At 37.1% G+C, this 12,245-nt stretch overlaps 1 pseudogene; it reads left to right on the top strand.

Moving 5' to 3' along the window:
- The first annotated feature begins 355 nt into the window (after positions 1-355).
- On the top strand, positions 356-805 carry LOC149231147 (serine/threonine-protein kinase PEPKR2 pseudogene; annotated as a pseudogene).
- Positions 806-12,245: the final 11,440 nt, after the last annotated feature.

The following is a 12,245-nucleotide window of genomic DNA, read 5'->3' as shown; positions in this document are numbered from 1 at the left end:
GTGGAAAAGAGGAGCAGCAGTACACAGTGCCAATTTAGAAAACACAGCTTGCCTACGCAATAATGGCGAGTCTTCCACATCATTAGCCTTGCACCTTTCTTTCCAACAATAGAGGAAGCTGATAATGGAAAAGATGAGGGGTCAAGAATTAGGTTTCTTAGATTTGCATCCTACAGCAGCTTGCATTGCTCCTCCTCCTCCAAGAAGGGGTTGTTTACCTAATTCACCAGAAAGAGGATTCAAGAGAAAGGTTGGTTGTATTCTTCATTCTACCTAGACTGGTAGGAAGAAAAATATTGAGCAAGATTATGATCTGGGCCTCAAATTAGGATGAGGAAAATTTTGTCTAGTGAGAATGTGCAAGAGCAAAGCTACTGGGGAAGAGCTGGCCTGTAAGACCCTCCCCAAAAATACTAAAGAAAATGTGTATAAGGAGATTGAGATTATGCAGCATCTGTCAAGCCATCCTAAAGTTGTCACACTCCAAGCGGTGTATGAAGATGAAGAATCTTTGCATCTTGTGATGGAGTTATGCTCTGGTGGATGCCTCACTGACGAGATGTCTAGGACTGGATGCTACTTTGAGCATCAGGAAGCAAACTTGATCAAGGAATTAATAATGGTCACTAAATATTGTCATGAGTTGGGCATTGTCCATCGGGATATAAAACCTGAGAATGTTCTCCGAGCCAGTTCTAGACAACTGAAGCTAGATGATTTTGGCTTTATCCATGCGGTTTGCAAAAGGTATTTGTCTGGTAACTGCATCGTAATCAACTTTGGTTCATGGCTCTGCTGTCTATAATTTTGAGAATGTTACCATCAGGCAACAAAATTAGCTTCATTATGGTTAAAGCTGCCAATGAAACCACAACATTACAACATCAATATGCTAGCGGCGATTGTACAAAGTAAATTGGAAACCAAAACATCTAATTACAAGTATAGAGTACTGAGTGGAGGCAACCACTATGTTATTAACATTAATGAAAACTTGGCAGCCGATTTTGGATTTCAAAATGTTATCAAAATCAATGCAGAGGATACGCAAACTTTAGAATTACCATCATATAAACCCATGTTATATCATATGAACAAGTGCACAAAATGATCAGATTCTGAGTTTAGATGGGTTTCTCTAGTGAAGACGAAAAAACAATTTAAAGAATTTGGAAGGAACAAGGTCTGAAGGTAGCAAATAAGAAGCAAAAGTATGATAAAATATGTCAAAAGAAGATAGCTACTCCTATTGAAGTAAATCACTATTCTTTACCTTCTTATTATTTTGATCTTGTAGTTTACATTGTGATTAATTTGACACTTATTTAGACTAACTTTTGTTGTCCAGTCATTATGCAAGTCCCATCCGACAGAGTTTGCATTGTACTTTCAGCATTGCAAGTCTTTGGCTTTTGATGACACGCCAGATTACGTATATTTGAAGGGATTGTTCCAAGATTTGTTTAAATGTGAAGGTGAGTTTTTTTCTTGTGTTCTTTATTGGCCCGGAAAATAAGTATTTTATTTGTATTTCAAACTCCCTTGGGTTTATACTTTTTTTCCACTGACTATCTGCAAATAGTAATGCATATAATAGGATCACTAAGGACATATAGTTTATGTCTACTATCATCTTATTAATTTCAAAACGGTATTCTTTATGCCTTTCAGACTGATCAGGTCTGTTCCTTTTTTTTCAAGGAAAAAAACCTTGTATATCATTATGAGAAAACAAAATACAATAGAGTAGATGCCAATCGCATTTCCAGATAGCTCAAAGGCATATTATGCCCAAAAAGGAACTAGATCCAGGCCACATTATGTCATTGCTACATATTGCAAGAAAGATAGCCTGTATCACCTGACTATGTAGTGGTTATTTATCCACAAAATTCCTTGTTAAAAGTCGCCTGTCAGCAATACAAAATATGTAACAAGTGAAAATTGCTGAGTCTGTGTTGCGTCCCTGAGCTAAAGGCAAATAATTTGTTTTTTGCACTACCCAGGACCATATAAAAATGACCATCACTGAAAAATCATCCAAGGCAATCAGACCTGTTCCTATCATAGAAGTTAATAATATAGGAATCATTTATTTGGATTTTATGTAGCATTATAGTGATTTTTTCAATCTGTTTTAAGTCTGATTTAATGGCTATTTAATTATCTTTCACTTTCATTGCATATTTCTATAATTTGTCACATTTGCCTATTTGTAAATTATTTCCTCTTTAAATCAAGGCAAATGATTGTTTTGTCCATTTCGTTATCAACATGCTAAGAAATCCTTGTCTCTAGGTCATGGCTATTGCTATTGATAAGTGGTTTTGTATTTATAGTTAACTATTTGGCCAAACCATCTATGTTGTAGCATGCAAGCCCATAAATTTGGCTTCTCTGTTTATAAGTTTGAAAAATGTAAATAACTTATATGTTTCACTCCATATGCAGCGATTATTGTGGATGTTGTAACCTTATTTTTTGTTATGTTGATGCACATAGTTCACTCCTTACGTGAGACTGGCTCTTTTCCATTTCTTCCATTATCGTCTGCTTGTTACTTTATGTTGGAGATGATGACCATTCATGGTCCTCTCGTACCAGGGCTATGGCTATATAGTTATGTAAATTGCACATTCAGGAAAAGGTCAATTGTTTCACCTCTCAATTGACCTCTTTTCTGACCAGATTGAGATATTTTTGAAATAGTGCATTAACATTAATGCATGAGCATGGAGTACCCTTCCATCAAAGTCAGCCAGGATTTAACGTGGTCCCTATTGCTTTTTCATGTCTCTTCACAAAATGAAAGTAACAAATAAGACCACAGCGATGTCAACATCAAAAAAAGAGCCCTGATTTGCAAATGAACAATTCCATATTCAGGTACGTTTCCTTTAAAAATAATTGTATCTATCTCAACCTAATGCAGTGCATAAATATCCATCTGCCACTGCTTCTTCCATGATCTCATCTGGGTGTAAGTTGCTGCAGAGTGTAAGTGTTTTCTTATGTCTCCTTTCCTTAAGCGCAGAGCCCAAGCATTGCTGCCAGAATTGACGTGGATTTTATTAATGTATATAGTGGAGAATTATTCCTGTAAACAACAAGTGGCAGTGTAGTGAGTTCACTACCTCAGTGTTGTGAGTTTGGTCCTTTACAACTTGAACAGTCTGAAGACAACTTCCAATTCAACCTTGTAAAGCATTTCATTCTTGCAAGTTTGTAAGAGTAGTTGCTCTGATTATTATTACAGCTTTCCAAGACACTGTGTTCAACTTCATGCCATGTAATATTATGTTTGCTTGAATATTATACATGTATTTTTTACCTTCTCCTTGCAGTTTTTTTATCAATTTTCTCTTTAATTTCTAGCTATGTTGCATTCTTCTCTACCTCATCTTATCTATGGTATTCGATACTTCCGCCCCTTCTATATCCTTGTGATATGGATCATTATTGCCTTGGCTCCTTCATGGATCTATATACAAAAGTGATACAACATGAATCTTTGTAAGCTCCATAAATGTCCATTCTGGATATGACTGGTATGGATTCCCTGTCATATCCCTTCACGGGGAATTTCAACAATCGAGAATTCCAACAATATAAAATTCAAGATCTGCTATTAAAATTGATTTGTACCATAGAACCACCTATCAACTAGAGCTTGCTTTTGGGATGATTTTTATGATGTAGGCCTAGGGTCTACATGTCAAAGTAAAAACATTTCAATAAAATACGACATTAAAATTTCATAAGATTGAATAAGTTGAAAAAACTTCTTCATGCTCTATACATTTTGCTCCCATTTGGTGTTTTGAATTCCGCTCTCCTAGCAATATCTAGAGACCGGAAGCAATTGTTTGCCTCAAATCTAATTGCCTTATGGACCATATTGATATGCACTTGCTTATCAATATTTGTAGGTTCATTGTCTATCAAATATATGTTCAAACATCTGTAGCTTTCTTCCAATGCACAGAAATCTATATATAGGGGTCTCGACTTTGCAAATGTTGAGATTTTGAAGTTTAAAACACAACTCAATTGTACTGTTTCTGAAATTAAAGGAAAAATATGAATGTTGGGAAACGATGAAGTAGATCTCAGAACCCTGTAGAATTAAATTTATAAGTTTAACTTATAGGAATAAAGATTTCCTTCAATAAATAAGGAAAAGCAATTTTATAAGTTTGAAAAATGTAAAAAACTTTGAAGAAACAACAAGAACAGAACCTAGCACCCTTGAAATCTCAAACCTATTGAGATACTTTAAAGTTATTAGAAGATTCTGATCTTTTTCAATGTCAGCTACTTAACTATTTGCTGTACTTTAGCAAATTAAGATCACTTTCCACTTCAATTCGTGATCTCTTGCAAACCCCAGCATTTCTCAACCCCGGCAGGGACTACCGCTACGACAGTGGCTCCCTTGTTTCCATATAGTGAGAAGACCTTAACCACAACGTGCTCCCTCCTTCTCAATTTTCTTTTCAATGCTTGACAATATATAAGCTCATCATACACAGTATGATCCTCATGTTGAATAATGTCTGTGATATATCTATATATATTCACTAATATTTTTGAGGAGATAATATGTGAATAACTACCAATACCATTCACTGAATCAACCATCTTTTTCTAGTTGCCTTCAACATTCTTTTCTTCTGCTTCAATGTTTTCCTTGGTGTTCCATTCCTTTGGAAGTGATTCTTTTAATTGGTTTGAGTTCTTGAATGCCACTATGTAAGCATACCTTTGTATTATGGTGGGAAGTTCTTTTTAGAAGTACATATTGATGGTATTAGCTTCTTGTGGCCTTCACCATCCCAAAACCTCTAATCAAATATCTGAAATGAAAATATTTTGGTTTCTTTGTATAAATTACTAGAGTATTATAGAATGATCCATTTAAAATTTGATTTGAGAGGAAAGGAAACCATTCTATCCACTTTAACAACTATCATACGCCAAACCATTCCATTTGAATAAAAGGTAGACACCCATCCATCATCTTGGATGGATTTTTCCATCGATTTTCTATTTAGCCTCCGTGAAACTACAAATAAGATAATTATTTTATTTTTATTCTTTTCCAACTTATTTTCCATGTGATATTTATATTTTGATATATGTTAATGCCAATAAATCATGTATGATGTTGTTGGTATATATGACATACCCATATTAAGTTCAACACACAAACTAACTACGAATGTCAACTAAAGTAATGTAATAAATTAACACATTTATAATATTATCAGTTGATATAGGTGGATATTGGTGGGCACTCGCCTATTCCATGTTGACCCCCCAATCAGTTTCACGTGTTTCCTTAATTGTAGCACAATTTTACTATTTCTGGAAGTTTTTCGTGTCCTGAACTTCAGGAGTCATTTCGAGGTCCTAAACGACGCTTTTTTGGCAAAATTGCTTAGTGATTGCTATGGTAATCATGTCAGCAGTTGTATTCTTTGGATATATCTTTCCAACCAGGTATCATACATGTCAAATGGAGATAATATGACTATGTTATGACCCTGAGAAGTTGGCTGCCCAACTAACCCCAATGACACCCATAAACTCTTGGTGTTACATCTCCTCAGGTTAGGGTTTTGGTTGTTTACGGTTTTCTCTTATTGTTAAATAATAAAAAGTTCCTTGACCCTCATTGTAACCCAGTTTAGATGCATGTAGCCACCACATCTCTTCTTAGAGATAAGCTATTATCACCCGAATTATCTTATTTCCATTTTGTTTGTAAGCATAGTTCAATATTTGTCTATTAATGAAGTGAAGTGTTTTTCTGCTGCATCTCTGTGCTTATGATTATATCTGTAAATTTTTGTGTTCCTATTTAAGTTTGGATTGGTGGTATCAAAGTTGTCTGCTCTTTCTCGGTTTTTCTTTGTATGTCCCCAATAAGATCATGATATAAGGAGTTAGGGCTGAATCTCGTTGAACCATTGTAGGATCAGCCTCGCAAAACCTGATGACCTCCCACGGTGGAAAAAAATAAATATGATGGGGTAGGAGATCCTTTCAAAATGTTGCTCGAGGAAGCCCTCGAGTGATAGAGGGATACGATGATGGATAACTTTCCACAGATCCTTCAACAGATACCAACGAGCGATGCATATTCATCCAATAGTGTCTCTGGAGGTGCCACTCCTTTTGAGGTACAAGTTAACTTCAATATTCCCATATTCAAAGGCATGATAGATGTAGGCATCGTAGATAAATGGTTAAATCTATTGGAAGGATATTTTTCAATTCATGACTTTTCCAATCGGGAAAAGATTACGTTTTCACTTCTCAAATCCACCCCACACGGCAAGGATTGGAGGGAAACCTACTGTGAACAAAAGAACAAGAGTGAACCTTCACTATTTTCAGCTACACCCACTTGGAATTATTTCCGAGATGCTATCAAGGAAGAGTATTAGCCTGTTAGGAGCTATGAAGTTAAATACATAACATTGACCACGCTATGGCAGGGAAGGGACCAAGATGTGCCAGAGTTCACAAATAATTTCCATACCCTTCACACGAAGATGGGTGTCAAGGATACTTAACATAATTTTTTTTCAATTACCGCAACTATCTACATAAATACATTCAAGTCAATATGGATTTCCTAGACATTTCCTCACTTGACACAATGTATCGGTACACAGTAAAGATTGGGAATAAGATTAAACAAAAGAAGTGGGACTTTGGATCTGCGAATCCAAAGCACGGAAAAGGCGCTGCCAAACCGTAGAACAAGGGACCATGCCAAGGTGTGGCTACCCAAGACAACCCTTCGAAGCTGGAAGAAAAAAACACCACAAAGAATGAAGAAGGACATGGGAAAATGGTGTGAGTTCCATAAGAGATCCACTCACAATACAAGTGAGTGTCTTGCCAATCAGTCACTGGTGGCCAAGCTGAAGGCTTCCGAATCAGACGCAGGTTCCAAATCTGAATCAGAACTAGACAAGGGGACCGTCAAAGGGAAGCATATCATTGTTGTAGTGGTGAGTGCCACCATGGCTACCGAAAAGATACATAAAATTGAGCCTGAAGATCTAGAGGAGGGGGAATGCCTCTTCCAATGACAGATGTGGGTTAATGGTTCTCTGTTGTAGTTCATTATCGACAACGAGAACTAAAAGAACCTAATTTCAGTAGAAGTCATGAAGTGGTTAGGCCTAAATACTACAACACATCCACATCCGTACACCATCGGGTGGCTTCATGAAGGACGATATCTTTGCGCCAGCCAGAAGTATCGCCTTCCATACAACATCAAGCCCTTCATGAATGAGGTACTGTGTGATGTTGCTACTCTTGAAGTTTCTGATGTACTGTTAGGAAAACCATACTTGTGGAAGCGACATGTTGTCTATGAGTCTAGACCTCTCTATGTGATTATTACTTTGGCTAATAAGTTGTACAGGATACTTGAGGTAGCCCCCCTACCACCATCTCTTTGATCATTGCTGATCCAAATTGGATCCTAGAACACTCTCTAAGTTTTCATGAACTCTTTAAAATCATGCCAAGGATTAAAAGTCTTATAAAGATCAACCTTATTAGAGATATCCTCGTAACAATTAAAATTTGTGATCAACACGGAGCAACGAGGACCATCGGTCAAGCGCGCAGATCACTGGCCCATGGTAATGTGCTCTATCACAAATTAGCAATCTGGAGGCCATTTCGAGAAACGAGGGTAGTTTCTGATATGCGATTATCGATATCGAAGGGCAAACCCCTCAAAGAAGGAAAGGTCACAAGCACCCAGACCCAAAAAATTATAAAATGCAATGGATATCATTTCGATTCTGTGGATGAGGGATTCCACAAAACTGGCAGAATATCAGAGGGGCATCAAGCAGTAAGCGATTTCAACCAAGTCCCACCCGATGCCATATAGCGAGTGCCACGCATCTAGTGGAAGAGAGACAAAACTGTTCACATCAGACGGGTAAACATCATGTTACTTAGTCGTCCGATATGAACAATGACCATAGGATCTAGGACCCCAGATCAATGGCGGAGACGCATTTCGAAGGATGACTGGATTTGACAGGGTCAGCAGGCATAGTTGTATAGGATTTGAAGTCCGATATGGACATTGCATTGGTAGAAGGTCGTGTTTCGCGAGCATTCTTGGAGTTAACGAAATAAACGGTCGTTTCGAATATGTCCAAGAGAACTGACACTCATCCGTTATGAAATAGGTGGCCACCTCCCTGTAAGGTGTTATACAGTGACTAATAACGCAAGACAGAGGGATTCAAATGGACAGAGGTAGGTGAATCAGAAAGCCGGGAAGTAGAAACGAACAGTCAGGAAGCAGACTGGGTTAAAAGCCACAAGCTGATAGAGAAAGCAAGCAAGTTAGAAGCAGAGACGAGAAGCCGAACTAACCTATAGAAGCAAAGGCAACCAGAATCAAGACAGAGACAGAGAGAGTTAGAGAGTCTATGTGCTCTAGAGAAGGATTGAGAGGTTCAAGCACACTCCTCTGTAATGCATGTCATGTATGAGTCTCAGATTGGGCTCATACTACTGTGATCAATAGAGGTCATGTATGAGTCTCAGATTAGGCTCATACTACTGTGATCAATAGAGGTCAAGAGTTCAGTGAGGAGAGTTTGTGTACTCCAGAGACTTAGGGAATCTGAGTACAGTCTTACTAATTTGTATCTACTGGGTGAGACTCAAATTGAGCTCACTATTGTAAAAACTCTACTTTGAAAACATAATAGAGAGGCCACCACTGAAGGCTGGACCGGGAGACATAGCCCAGGAGTATTGGGTGACCTCCTTATTAAACTTTTTGTGTTTATATGTTTGCCCATTATGTTTTCTTGGACTGGTTCATTGCTTGTGTATTTCACAATCTTATTGATCCGTTGCATAAAATAACATAGGCATATCCATGCACATGAATCTGTAATACCTTATTAATTGTCCTGGATCAATTCCAGATCAAGTGGTATCAAAGCTCTAGGTTGCTAAGGTTAGACAAGCTTGTGCTGGATTCTTTGTGTTGAATGATAACTAGATCAAAGCTTAAATTAGGAGAAGGAGAGTTGGTTGAAGCTGACCTAGAAATTGGAGGAGTCTATTCTAAGAGGAAAATGTCAGAAGAAAGTCCCTTGAAATCAAAATCCCAGTTCATGGACAGTTTCATGACCATGAGAGCCATAGTAGAAGAAATGTATAGAGAATTTAAGAAAGGTAACGGTGAAGAGTCATCAACCTCCAAACAAAGATAAAGGAGTAGAAGAACCTCTTCTAGTTGCCCACCTAGAAGGCAAAGGAAAAGAAGAGAAGCCCTCTCCACCATCTCCCCCATCATCACCTTCATCATCATCTTCTTCACACAAAGAAAGCCCTAAAAAGAAAAAGAAGAAACCTTCTTTGATTAAATTAGATGTGAAGTTTGATTTGCCAGTTTATGATGGAGAATTGAATGCAGAAAAGCTAGATAACTGGATTAGACATATTGATGTATATTGTAGAGTACAAAAATCGATTCAGAAAGCAGAAAGATTCAGTTGGCTAGCCTACGCCTTGGAGGCACCGCCCTGGTATGGTGGGAAGGCATGACATAAGATGATTTGAAGAAGCATGGTAAAATTCTTTCTACTTGGAATGAATTTTTTCCTGCAATTAAAGAACAATTATATCCACCAGCTTATATGTAGCAAGCTATGACGAGTTGGCAAACTCTTCGCCAATTGAAAGGGCAAAGTGTACAAAGTTACACCCAAGAATTTAGAAAAAGATCTTTGATTCTAGGCATTTCTTTGGACTCACTTGAAACTTTGCTGAAGTATATAGGTGGTCTACATAGTTATTTGAGACATACGATTCTCATGTTTAATCCCACTAGCATAGATGAGGTATTTGTTCAGGCTACACATCTAGAGGATAGAGGCAAGAATGTGAACCCAGAAGTTAGGGGATCATCAAAACCCACTGCAGGCAAGAGCAAGGAAAAGAAAAAGCAGAAATGGAAAGAGAGGAAGGAAAATGTTGTAGAAAATACCAAACCTTCATGCACTCACTGCAAGAAGGATGGGCATGATGATGAACACTAGTAGATTCTTCATCTAGAGCTGAAACCCAAGAAGTATGATGGCAAATAGAAGAAGGATGGTGTAGCTATTCAGAAGGATTTGGGGTCAAACTAAGGTAATGAACAACAATTACAACCATAGGTATAAAAGGTTAAATTTTTTAAGCATCTACTAGTAATTGTACACAATCTACTGATAATGAAGAAAATGAGAGGAAAAGACATGAGCTTTTTCATATTAGAGTTATTTCCAAGCATCAAAATATTGATACTTTGTTTGATAGTGGCTCACAAGTAAACTTAATTTCTGAAGCAATTGTAAATAAACTGGGATTACTAACCACACCTCACAAGAAGCCATATCCATTGGGTTGGTTATGTGATAAAGCAAAGCTACAAGTGACTAGACAATGTAAACTTAGGTTTTCTTTTGGGTCAACATTTGTAGATTAGGTTGAGTTAGATATCATTCCCTTGGATATATGTGGAATTGTTTTAGGAATTCCTTACTTGTATGATAGAAAAGCCATTTTCTATAGAGCTGAAAACAAGTATCAACTCGTTAAAGATGGAATCAAATATATTGTAAGATCTCATAAACTCAAGAATAATCACACTCTCATAAAATCAGGGAAGATGAAAAGAATTGTAAATTAATGCAAACAATTTTTACTGATGGTTATAAAGGAAAAGAAACCTAATAAAACCAATGTATTTGAAGGCTGTAATGCTAAACAGTAAGCTGATTTAGGAAAAGTTGTTTCAAAATATGATATGCTATTTCAAGATCCTAAAGGTCTGCCACCCAAAAAGGAAATAGTACATGATATTAATTTGCAGCAAGATGCTCCATTGCCTAACATCGGAATGTATAGGTTGTCCACTTTGGAGAATGCAGAAATCAAGAAGCAGGTATAGGAGCTGCTCGAGAAAGGGTTCATAAGACCTAGAACATCACCATATTGGTCTCCAATTGTCTTGGTGAGAAAGAAAGATGGCTCGTGGAGAATGTGCATTGATTACCGAGCACTGAATAAGATAATGATAAAAAATCATTATCCCCTTCCTCGTATCGATGATCTATTAGATCAGTTGAAAGAAATTGTTTACTTTTCCAAGTTGGAATTGCATAGTGGCTACCATCCGGTCAAAGTTGCAGAGCAAGATGCATGGAAGACTGCTCTCAAAACAAAGCAGGGATTGTATGAGTGGTTAGTTATGCCTTTTGGCTTAACTAATGCTCCTGCTACTTTCATGAGAGTAATGAATGATGTACTCAGGCCTTTTATTGATGATTTTGTCATTGTATATTTAGATGACATTCTTATATTTAGTAGAACATGGGAAGAACATTTGAAGCATGTAAAGCAGACACTAGATGTTTTGAAAAGAGAAAATCTTTATGTTAAGCTATCAAAATGTGAATTTGGCAAAACATCTTTGAATTATTTGGGTCATATTGTAGGGGGTGGTGAATTGAAGATAGATCCCTCTAAGGTTGCAGTCATTGTAAATTGGCCTAAACCCAAATTTGTTACAGAAGTTAGAAGCTTCCTAGGAGTAGCACAGTATTGGAGAAAGTTTATTGTTATCTTTTCCTTGATTGCAGCTCCCTTACATGCTTTAACAGGATTGAATAAGGTGTTTCAGTGGGGAGGCAAACAGCAGAAAGCCTTCATCCCCTTAAAAGAAAAGATTAGTACATCACCAGTACTAGCACTGACCAATCTTCAAAGACCCTTTGAGATTGAAATGGATGCCAGTGACTATGCCATGGGAGCAGTGTTGATGCAACACGATAAACCCATATGTTATCATTCTGAGACATTTAATTCTACAGTATTTAATTATCCCAGATATGATAAAGAATTGTATGCATTAGTATGGAGTGTGAAAAAGTGGAAACAATATTTAATGGGCAAAGAGATAGTTATACATACTAATCATCAACCACTTCAATATTTACACTCACAAACTAATTTGTAGCAATCAAGACACTATAGGTGGATGGGTTTTCTACAACAGTTTCATCTTTTCATCAGATACAAAAAGGGCATATGCAATAAAGTTCTAGATATGTTGTCCAGACCAATCATAAATGCATCTACTAAAGCATAATTCAGTATTGCATGAAAGCTACATCGAACAATATGATCAGGAT

The sequence above is a fragment of the Pinus tabuliformis genome, chromosome J, assembly GCF_031772625.1.
Source record: "Pinus tabuliformis cultivar Carrire ecotype Pingquan chromosome J, CPIR1, whole genome shotgun sequence".
Lineage (NCBI taxonomy): Eukaryota > Viridiplantae > Streptophyta > Pinopsida > Pinales > Pinaceae > Pinus > Pinus tabuliformis.
This window is presented reverse-complemented; position numbering and strand designations above follow the sequence as displayed.